Consider the following 12,812-nt stretch of genomic DNA (forward strand, 5'->3'; position numbering starts at 1 on the left):
AGAAGACATTGATTTTGGGGTTAATCGCTTGGCTAATGGGAAAGCTAAGGACATTGAAGGTTACCAGGCGGAAATATTAAAAATTGGAGGTCATGTCCTCATCCCCCACATTCACAAGCTTTTCAATCAAGCGGTCAAGCAAGGGTTTCCTAAACCATGGACTCAAAGCCTCATTATCCCTATTTTTAAAAGTGGGGATACAAATAACCCCTCTAATTATCAGACAATTATGATCAGCCCTCTCCTAGCCAAGTTATATGGTATTATTTTGGAAAGGAAGTTGAGCATATGGTTTGAAAGTGAAGGTAAGCGGGCTAAAGGCCAAGCGGGTTTTAGAAAGCAACACTCAACAACAGACCACCTCGTTACACTTAGGATCATTGTGGAGGAATGTTGCAATAATAAATCCAATCTCTTTTGTTTCTTTGTGGACTTTAGAAAGGCTTTCGATACGGTTCCTAGAAACAACCTTTGGAACATATTAGAAAAGCTAAAGGTTCCTTTTGAGTTGAGAGTTGCCGCTATAAGGCTATATGAGAATGTAATTGCCAAGTTAAAGAGCAATGAGGGGTGGTCGAAAGATATTAAGTGTAATATCGGAGTTAAACAAGGTTGCCCCCTCTCCCCTACCTTATTTGGCATTTACATTGACAAGCTAGAAGGTTGTTTAGAGGAAGCAGGATGTGCTGGCACGATCTTAGCTAGGATAGTCATCATCCTTATTCTCTACGCTGACGATATTGTTCTTCTCGCAAGTTGCCCATCTGATCTTGATAAGCAACTTATACTTCTTAAGGATTTCTGCTCTACCATGGGTATGATCGTTAACACTGACAAAAAAAAAGTTATGATTATCAAATCCAAGAAGGACACTTACGCTAATTTTATGTATGACAATAGTAACTTGGAGGAAGCGTCTTCCTACAAGTACCTAGGAACTTATATTTATCACAAGCTCAACGGGAACTATAGCATTGAGAAAAGGATTGATGGGGGATGCAAAGCTTATTTTGGTCTTGAAAATAATAGTAAAAAGACAAACCTCGTAATGTGGGATAGAAAGAAGTTCCTCTTTGAAACTTTAGTCACTCCAATTATCTTATATGGATGTGAGGTTTGGGGTTGTAGCGTCTCTAGAGAATCCTGGAGAAAGATTGAGCAAATCCAGAATCATTTTATAACGTATAACCTCAAAATTAAAAGCAACACACCCTATCATATTCTCCTTATAGAAGTGGGTCTTTCCCCTATCGAGAACCTAGCTATGACTAGGCTTCTGTTGTACAAACACAAACTCAATAACATAGGAGACCATAGACTTCCTAAGCTAGCTTTAAATTCCAGCCAAAACCACCTAAGGCTCAAACGATGTTGGTATAAAGACATCAGGGCTTGGTTAAACCATTGGGAGATCGACGATAATGTTGCATTGCAAAACATTAATAACATTAAAAATATTGTTACTTCTAAGTTCAAAGAAAAAATGTGGCGTGAGAAAGATTTAGTAGCTAAAAGAAAATTAAGATAGTATAAGGAGGTCATCAACCTCACCCTAGAAGATCAAAAGTATCTCTCTGTTTTAACTAGCTCAAAGAAGAAAATTAATATAGCCAAGATTAGAACAAACTCTCATGAGCTCCATAGTGAAATGGGTCATTGGGCAGTTCCTAAAACACCATGGATGGAAAGGATCTGCCATCTCTGTGAGAATACGAACATTGAGGATGAAAATCACTTCCTCTTAGAGTGCCCTCCGTACAATCACATTAGATCTCAGTTTCAAAATCTTTTTTGTAATACTGACCTTCCTAGCCTTTTATGTTGTAAAAATTATAGTGAGCTCGGGAGGCTTCTCTCCAAGCTTTTTGAGCATAGAAATAAAATCTTAAATCAAACTAAATAATTCGTTTCTTTAGGTCCAATAGACCAAAGTTTGGTCTCAATAGACGTTAACCATCATCATCATCAATTAAAAAAATCACCTATTAAAATTATATTTAACTTATTATTTCATTTAAAAATATAAAAAATTAAAAATTAATTTAACATCAAAAAATACTTTAAAAATATCATTTCAATGAAATGATATTTTAAGGTCCACGAGACTAAAAATAGTCTATGAGACCATTAGTTCCCTGTTTTTCGCTCTTTGCAATTCAGTCCTTTTCCAATTCAAATTGATGATGAGCTGACCCAACCTTCCAACAATCTCCTTGCTAAAAAGACAATGCCAAGAAACTGATGCTAACATGTTCTCATAACTTTCTCTGATGTCTTTGAATGCATCACATTCCAAAATGAAATGTTTTTCCGATTCCACAGCCCTAGACGTGTAGAATGTGCACACCCTTTCTTCCCAATCTTCTTTAGGCCTTTTCCACCGTCCTGTTTCACATCGAAGTTGATGTGAGTTGGTCCTTAATTGAGAAATAAGAACCTTTGCCCTCTACGAAATGCTAGCTCCAATGCTAGCTCCAATGAACTCTTTTTGTTGTAAACCATACATAGGGTTGAATTCTTCAATGTAATATTTCTTCTTTCTACCCAACTCTTTTCCCCATACCTTTTTACGAAACTTCTCCATAACAAAATCCTTTAACTCGCTATTTGTGGGACAGGCATTGAGGTAGATATCCCATTTTTGCATCCATGTGTAGTTTTGTTTCATCCATGTTTTCTTTCTTTTGCTAATGCCTTTATTGAAGATAACATTAGGCCATCTACCTACTCTCATTTGTTCAATTCTTTTTAGGTATCTTATGAGCTGCACCATAGCAATTGCTTCAATGGAAGTTGCTCATGTTTCATTCAACATTATCTCATAAGGTACTGAACTTTTTATTTTGAACTTTCTCATGATCAAACGTTTTTGGATTTTCTCAATTTGTTTCCATTTTGAGACGAGAGTGCTGCTAGCCCACAATTCACACCCATATAGCATCACTGGACAAGCTAGGAGTCCAAAAAGCACTTTAATCATTTTCCAATCCCATAACTCTGTCTCTCTACATCTGTTTTGAAGAGCATATAATGTTTTCCACCCTCCTAAAATTCTCTTATTTCTGCGGTCCTCCTAATTGAGTTTGTTGTTGAAATCAATCCCAAGGTACTTGTACTCCTTTACTTCTTCAAGAATGTTGTCTTCAAAGAAGAAAGTATGCTGGTTATGCTTCCTTTTATTAGAAAAAATCATTATTTTGGTCTTGCTAGTATTGACTTGCATCCCCACTGCTCTACAAAAATGCTCAAGGGCATATAAGTGCATTTGCAATCCATGGATCGATTTAGAAATCAATACAATATCGTTAGCATATAAAAGAAGCTTTATCACAAACTCCCCCAACCGAGCACCATCTCCATCTTGCAGATTTAGCCACTCTTCCAATTTATCAATATATAGACCAAAAAGAGTGGGGGATAAAGGGCAACCTTGCTTGACTCCAATGTCACTTCTAAAGCTTTCTGAAATACCTGCTGAGGTTCTAATTTTGACTTTCACTTCTTCATAAAGTCTATGGACAACAGCTCTATAATGCACAGGAATTTCAAGTTCTTCCATTCTACGCCACAACTTATCCCTAGGGACTGTGTCAAATGCTTTTTTGAAGTCAACAAAGCAGCAAAATACTTCTTCTTTGTCCTCCCAAACCTTTTCAACAATGTGTCTCAACATGATGCCATGATCCACTGCAGAATGTTTTAGCCTAAAATCACCTTGTCCTCTTGCCCTCTTTTCTTTTACTTCTGCCCACTTGCTAATTCTATCTTCTACCATGCTGCTGAAAAGATTTGCAAACAAAGGATTGATCATAATTGTTCTATAGTTGGATGGATTATTAATGTCTCCACTTTTAAAAAGGGGTATTGCTAGGCTAGTTGTTCAGTCTCTTGGGAATCCTTGCTGAATGATGTTGTTGAATATTTACATGATATGCGGTGCAAGAGCGTTCATTCCCCATTTTAGATACTCTGCTTGAAGTTCAACCAAGTCCTTTGCCTTCCCTGTTTTCAGCTTCTTAATTCCATTCTCCACCTCTTGTAATGTGAAGAGCTTTGAATTTGTGTTATCCTGGGGGGGACTCCGCCTCGGATTCTTTCTCATAGAGTTGCCTTGCATAATCAAACCATTGACTAGCTGTAATATTATTTTCAATTTGCTTCTTCCTTGGTTGCAGTTCCTGCTAGAAAAGCTTTGGATTATTCTTGCTTAAATATATTAACTCTTCTCTCCTTGTTTGCATGAACTCATCTTTTTCCCTTTTTAGTATCTGCTTATATAACTTTTTATTCCTCTTCTCTTTTCCTACCCTTTCAAGGTTTTCCTTGCCATTTTGCATTCCTCATCAAACCAAGCATTTACAGGAAAGCAAGTTGATTTTGATTTCCTATTTTTTGCTCTTTTGCACTTCTCAAGTGCACTTTGGATTATATTTGTTAACTCACGGCTGCTGAAGCATTTGAAACCAGTTTTCTCTTTCTGAATTAATCTCTCTAACATTGTCTTGGAAATAGTACCATTTTCTTGTGTTAGAAGAATTTTGCCCCTTGATAGTGATTGTCGGGAGCATTGGGTTTTCCTCTTATGTTTCCTTTCTTCTAACCATGATTGTTGAGCGATAAAAGGTGTCTTTTTAACTCCTAATTATCTTCACATTAATTGTCAACCCAGGGACGATTTTTTATTTCAAGAGTGTACTCAGTCTGAGGCGGTCACTTGCTCAAGAGTAATGTTATGAAAGGTGTAGTACAGTGTTCTAAATGTAAGAATAAATGGATATTTGAAAAAGAAATCTAACAACAACATAAACTCAAATGCTCTAAAATCCAACTATTCACTCAGCGAACATCAATCGAGGATACAGTAGCAATAACTCATTCCTCTAGAGATTGATGCAATTGAAATCAAACTGGAACAAGACAATCAATCTGGGAACGAGGAAGCAATAACCAATGTTCTCTACAGTTGACAGTCTTGCTTTAAAGCAATTAAAAGGAAATAGAAATTGAACTAAAGCTACTATTGAAAGTAAACTAGGAAAACTCTTTAAAATCAAACTCTTTGCAATTAATCAACAGAAATGAACAACAAAGTAAATGGACAACAAACTGTAATTAAAGGAATTAAACAATGAATCCTATTTAATAAATTTGAATAACAAACTCTAATTAATGGAATCGAATAACCAATCCCATTGAACAATAATCTGTAATGAATATCAATCAAACGGAACAGCAAGTGGAATGAACCCATAATTGAAATAGAACAACGAAGCACTATTAAGGCATTAACAAGATAAATTATACAGTGTTGAGATTCTTGTTAAAAAATAAAAGAACAACGACGTGATTCGTTACTATAACACACTTATATCAAAGCAATTAAACATCAAACCAATTTGCTTGCAAACTGTAATAAAAGCAAATATGAACTATCTCACAACAATAATGAAAAGGTAGAGATACAAACAACGGATCAATCCACTAGGGTTGGGCCCTCAACCACCGGTGAAACGCCGCTGAGCTACTGTAGAATTAAGAAGTTAAATGGCAACACGTTCTTGTATTAATCATGCATAACAACATTTACAAAAGTCGATCTCTGTTTAATCAATGAGAGTCGATGAGGAATTGTATAATTACAACAAAAAATCTCTCCATCTCTCAGCTATCCTCCCTCCATACATAATACATGCTCTCCTTTTATAAGCACAAAAAGGAGAAATCAAATAGTAAATATGATCTCTCATAACAATATTGGATTGTTTCTAACCAATTGATCAATAAGAAAATATATTTCCATCCATCTTTCAACAAGAGCAAGGCGAATTTGGCTTTGCAGCTGAGATTTGGAAAATGGCCACACAACGAATCTAAGAAAAACATCTCTAGAGAACCTTCTGTTTCTCTTAGTACGGGCCGAATTTGTGAAAACTGCTCATTGCAAAACTAATTTTATTTGTTCTGAACAAAACCCATGTTTCGGATTTTCCAGATTCTTCTCCATTTGCCCAGAATTGCAACTGTAAAACTGTCACTTCTTATTCCAGCGAATTTCTGAGTTGGCACATTTAATGATCAAACCTTCAATTTGGAAAATATCTTGGAGGCTAAAAATGATGAGTAATGTTACAACCAATTTATTAATAAATCATCATTAATAAAATCATGCATACTCATCAATTTATTAAAAATAAAGGAGAATAAATAATATTTTTCCATAAGAGCATAAATCATTATAAGATGGAATTATATGATAAACCATGATAAATGACATGATAAAGAAGAGTAGAAATGGGTGGAATAGGCGTTCAAAAGTGATAATAATAATGACATATTAATGACCCAACACACCCCCACACTGAATATATTACATGTCCTCATGCAACAAAAAACTGAATATATTGCATGTCTTCATGCAATCCAAAGACAAAACCCATGTGTTAACCAAGCAATAAAAAATTTGTTCATCCCAGCTCATGAAATGGATAGAACAAATGAATTCTTCCTTAATTAATGATTATTCAATTTTAGCAATCTTGATGAAGGCATAGCAATTTTTACATTAACGTTCAAGTTATGTGTATACGAAGTTGCAGCAAAATATGATATAAGTAACAACAAACTTCATTAACCATTTTCTCAAAAACTACAAACCAGAGTTTGCTGAAATTTTGCAAGTATATTTCTACTATATTAATGCTTCTATGATCCAAACATCAGATTGTTTTGATACACGGATCATGAGATATAAACAAAATGGCTATAGGTGATAGTGCATGATTTCTGAAATTTTATGAACCAATTTAACTTGAAATTATCTGGGTTTGTGTATTTTAATGATACGTCTATGTTTTCCAGAGATCATAAGAATTGAGTTCATAGTTTAAAAATATTATGGAAATTAATTTTTGCACTGAAATTGTATGCCTTAAATGAGAAAAAAAGTAGAAAACATCCATCATGCGTAGCAATTCCTCCATTTCTCTGAAGAATTAGCATGCTTTCATGCAATGCTAGAAAAAAAATTGAGGTGGTTGCTACCATTGGTGGAATGCTATGTTTGGTGTAAGACAACATCGAATAAGGGAGATGTTGAGAATGAATAAGAATATCAATGGATGATAAAGAATATTAATGACATGGTCATAAGAAAGAAATGAATGAAAGCAACACACCCCCAAACTGAAAGATGATATGCCGCTGAAAAATGGGAAGTGGTAAAGATGTGAAGTGAAGGATGATAAGTAATACTCAAAATGGATTTTCATGAAATTCTCCTAAATTCATAATAAATCAGAAAATTATGCTATTTTACCTCAAGTTTTACCTCCAAAAGAAAAATGTGGAATGACATATATGTACTGGCATTTGTTGAAGCTGATGTAGGCAGAGTTGGTGTTGAAAGTGATGCAAAAGGTGGAATCCAGGCAAGCACATCATGTCTGAAGAATTGTTCACGTTCGCGAGCCTCTTCTGTTAGTTGCAATAGTGTGGTCATGCTGTGAATAGAGTTCCCCCCCATACTTGTTGTTCTCCTGTAAACAAATCACTATTTTGCATACAATGTTCTTGAATCCATAGTGTTAGTTTTGAATAGCAACAGATTAAGATGCATGCAAAAATTTCAATCAGAAAAACTTTTGTATACATGCAATACTAATATTTTGTCAAATCAACAAGTTATGGCAGAGTGCAGTAATCATATCGCATGCTATCCCATAATGCATACATTCCCCCCTCCAATTGGAAAAGAGATTCCATAACCATAAAGCCTATGAAAGGTGTTGTGTTGATGGCAAGGCAAGGGAATGAATGATATGATAGTGAATGAAGCAAAGTACACATATCAATGATAGGACAACGAGAGTTATGGTTATAATGAGATAAAGTGTATAAAGATAGCTATGAATAAAAGATAGGACGCTTTGGATTGATGATAAGTTATGCGAAAAAGAAAAAGGACAACAATATGGCAAAAAGATGCTTTGCTGACGGTATTCTAGTTGAAAAATGATGTGATTGATCTGAAAACAATTTCTCATGCATAAAGGTTTAAAACAGGAAAAAAATTTAAGGAAATAACTTATCTGATAAAAAGAAAGAATAAGAAAAAGGATATTATAGTAATAATTGACGATAAGATATAACTTCAATACCATAAGCAAAGCCTCTGCTGCCAGCAGGCGTCCATAGCCTCGGCAGGGTTTCTTTTTAACCCATATGAGCCAGGATCCTCAATTTATAAATGGAAAGTTTCGGCGTTGTTCTACAGAAGAGATCAGTGTGTTGGCGTGGTAACTAAATAACCACACTGCCATTCATTGGGATGTAGCAAAAGTGATCAGGCCGACTCGTTATAAGACCTCATGTTCCAAGGATAATTTGATTATCCAATGGATCATAACCCTGGTGTGGTGGCCATAATGGGAATGTCACTTTGTTATAGCCTTATGAACATGGTAGGCTGGCTCGTAATAAGACCCCCTTATCCTCCATCTGCGAACAAAATTTTGTTGTTATGACACATTTTTATGATAAAAAGAGGGAGGCTTAGTACTCCTTAAGAGTAGGGATGGTGGAAGAAGTTGAACATGTCAATAGAAGAAAAACATACCCATAATCTCATTTATTATAGACAGAGAAGATTATAACCAGGAAGGGTGGAACCAGCATGGTATTAAGATGATCAATCAATATCATGTTTAACAGAAAACAATGCAGTAAAGTAGTATATAAATAATTGTGTCCCTTTTGAAAAGAATCTATCATTAAGAAGTTGTCCTGTTAAAGATCATAACGTGAATGATCTCTGGAAAACATAGACGTATCATTAAAATACACAAACCCAGATAATTTCAGGTTGTTCTAACTAAAATTAACATATCATATCATTGAATTTTTAAAACTTGTTTCTATTGGAGATATACTTTTGAATTAGCTCTCAGTTGGCTTTGTAATCACTCAATTTGGACGAAAAACAAAGAAGTTGTGATTAAAACACTGCTGGTTAGTATGGTCGACCACTGCTCTCCCGCAAGTGACAAATAAATTTTACTTTGCTATTTTCTCAATGGATTTGTTATACAAAGTAACTACTTGTTTTTTTCATAATTCTTGGATTATGGGAGCCCGATCACCTCTCTTTCTCCATGATTTAATGTTTTATTGCAGGTATAAACTCGTTTTTTTGCAGGTCCTAAGAGAAAAAGAAGGTCAATTTATGGATGAGTGATGCTTGAAAGAAATTTTAATGCAACAAGCGAATTTCATTCAACTCATTACCCAACGGATTCATAATAGAAGAAATGAAAAATTGATTTCTATTTGAAGATTCATGTCTTGTCACTGCTGCCAAAACATTTTTCAAATAAATCATTTTTTTTACAAAACATCATAGCGGTTGTAATTTATTTATTTACATACCGTTTTTAAATAAAGTGTTGTTTCTTTTTTTATTTCTCTTATATTTCTGTGTTTCAGGTGTTGCTTCTTTCAAATTGTGACCCATCCTCAGCATCAATGCAGTGAACAACTAATTTGTTTTTGTGTGTTTGCATTTTATGATTGTGCATTTTTGTTGTTCCTTTCCGAAGGAACAACACTTTCGCATTGTTGTTGTTCCTTTTAAAGGAACAACACTTTCACACTTTTGTTGTTCCTTTGAAAAGAAATAGCACTTCTGCATTCTGCTGTTCATTTTCAAAAGAAAAACACTTTCGCACTTTTGTTGTTCATTTTCAAAGGAACAACGCTTTCACATTTTTGTTGTTCCTTCGGAAAGGAACAATGCTTCTGCACTTTCACATTTTTGCTGTTCCTTTTCAAAGGAACAACACTTCTGCACTTTCACATTTTTTTTGTTCATTTTCGAATGAACAACACTTCTGCATTTTCACATTGTTGTTGTTCATTTCCGAAGGAACAACACTTCTGCGTTTTCATACTTTTGTTGTTCCTTTCCGAAGGATCAGCGCTTTTGCACTTTCACACTTATGTTGTTCCTTTCCGAAGGAACAACACTTTCACATTTTTGTTGTTCCTTTTCAAAGGAACAACATTTTCACATTTTTTATTGTTCCTCTTAGGGAACAACACTTTTTCACATGCATTTTTTTGTTGTTCCCTACAACACCTTTTCGTGTGTATTTTTGCTTTTTGGTATGCATTTTCTTTGTTGTTCCCTACAAGGAACAACACTTTGTTTTTAGTGTTTTTGTTGTTCCTTCAAAGGAGCAACACTTTGAGAAGTATTTTCGAAAGCAACCCTTCCTTCTTCTTGTGAGATTATTCCTAGTTAATTTCAACCACATTTTACTGATTCTCTTTCATGGCATGAAGTACACTACTTTTATGAGGACATAAAAAATGCGAAAATGTTGTTCCTTTGAAAAGGAACAACAAAAATGTGAAAGTGTTGTTCCTTCGGAAATGAATAGCAAAAATGTAAAAGTGCAGAAGTGTTAATCCTTCGGAAAGGAACAACAAAAGTATGAAAACGCATAAGTGTTGTTCCTTCGAAAATGAAAAACAACAATGTGAAAATGCAGAAGTGTTGTTCATTCGGAAATGAACAACAAAAATGTGAAAGTGCATAAGTGTTGTTACTTTGAAAAGGAACAACAAAAATGTGAAAGTGCACAAGCGCTGTTCCTTTCCGAAGGAACAACAAAAATGTGAAAGCGTTGTTCTTTTGAAAATGAACAACAAAAGTGCAAGTGTGTTGTTTATTTGAAAAGGAACAGTAGAATGCAGAAGTGTTGTTTATTTTCAAAGGAATAACAAAAGTACGAAAGTGTTGTTCCTTTAAAAGGACAACAATGCGAAAGTGTTGTTCCTTCATAAAGGAACAACAAAAATGCACAATCATAAAATGCGAACACAAAAACAAATTAGTTGTTCACTGCATTGGTGCTGAGGATGGGTCACAATTTGAAAGAAGCAACACCTGAAACACAAAAATATAAGAGAAATAAAAAAAGAAACAACACTTTATTTAAAAACAGTATATAAATAAATAAATTAAGTTACAACAGCTATGATATTATGTAAATAAAAATGACCTATTTGAAAAATGTTTTAGCAGCAGTGACAAGACATGAATCTTCAAATGGAAATCAATTCTTCATTTCTTCTATTATGAATCTGTTGGGTAATGGGTTGGATGAAATTCGCTTGTTGCATTAAAATTTATTTCAAGAATCACTCGTCCATAAATTGACCTTCTTTTTCTCCTAGGACCTGCAAAAAACAAGTGTATATCTGCAATAAAACATTAAATCATGGAGAAATAGAGGTGATCGGGCTCCCATAATCCAAGAATTATGAAAAAACAACAAGTAGTTACTTTGTATAACAAATCCATTGAAAAAATAGCAAAGTAAAATTTATTTGTCACTTGCGGGAGAACAGTGGTCGACCATACTAACCAACAGTGTTTTAATCACAACTTCTTTGTTTTTCGTCTAAATTGAGTGATTAAAAAGCCAAATGAGAGCTAATTCAAAAGTATATCTCCAATAGAAATAGGTTTTAAAAATTCAATGATATGATATGTCAATTTTAGTTAGAACAACCTGCATAACAGAGTCATTTTCGATTACCCCACTTAGAACAACAGTGAATGTTTTAAGCATAGATTCTTCGTTTGATGTCGGATTTGAATTATTCAAATTGGAAATGAAAGTATATTCATTTATTTATCTCTAATAGAAACAGGTTTTGAAGACAAGAATTTATAGGTCAAATACTCTAAGGAACAACCGGAAAGACAAAGTTTTAAGGGTGTTGATTTACGATAGACAGTTAGTATTTTGATCATTACTTCCCCATACGATATCAAAAATGAGTGATTCCAATTGCCTTGTAAAATATATTCATAGGGGAATATACAATAGAAACAAGTTTTAAAAATATGGTCATTTAGGCCTCCAAAAACTGACTGTCCCAACTCTGTTCCTGAGCTGCCCGCTAGACACCCTGTCAATGTTTCGGTTCTAACTTTTTCGTTTCAAATCCAAATTGAATGATTCAAATTGGGTTGGAAAGTAGACATCAAGGACTACTTATGATAGGCACAAGTTTTAAAAATATTGTCATTTAGGCCTTCAAAAACCGACTGCCCCAACTCTGTTCCTCAGCTGTCCGCTAGACACCCTGTCAATGTTTCGGTTCTAACTTTTTCGTTTCAAATCCAAATTGAGTAATCAAAATTGGGTTGGAAAGTAAACATCAAGGGCTACTTAGGATAGAAACATGTTTTAAAAATATTCCATTTTTGTCTCTCAAAACATGACTGTCCCCAGTGTGTTTTCAAAGATTTAATCAAACTCACAAGCAAAAAAATATGATATTCAAGCATTTTTTTCAAATTGGTGATAAAAGTGAATATTAGTGTTTGTAGAACTATTATTTCCATTATAATTCATCTAGATACACAAATGAATTTAAAAAATTATCACCGATGTTGATTTCCACAGCGTGTTGCAACAAAAACAACTATTTTTACATTAAAAACAAAATGCATTTATTTATGTCCTTATTTATTTTATTTTATTTTTTACACTAACCTACTTTGATTGAAAAATGAATATGACTACGTATAAGAGTACTTCCAATGGAGCCATTTTCGAAATAAGGCTTCATGTATGCACATGCCCAAATTTGAAAAATGCATATTAATAAATATTAGGGTATGAAAAGCCAACTTCCCTTGAAAAGATGGTGTCAAAAATTGTTGAAGTATGGAGTGATGCTGTAGACAAGTGATGGGGTGAAACCAATCTTCAATATATCTTTTACTTTCTTGATTTCCC

The sequence above is a fragment of the Pinus tabuliformis genome, chromosome 1_1 (assembly GCF_031772625.1).
Source record: "Pinus tabuliformis cultivar Carrire ecotype Pingquan chromosome 1_1, CPIR1, whole genome shotgun sequence".
NCBI lineage: Eukaryota > Viridiplantae > Streptophyta > Pinopsida > Pinales > Pinaceae > Pinus > Pinus tabuliformis.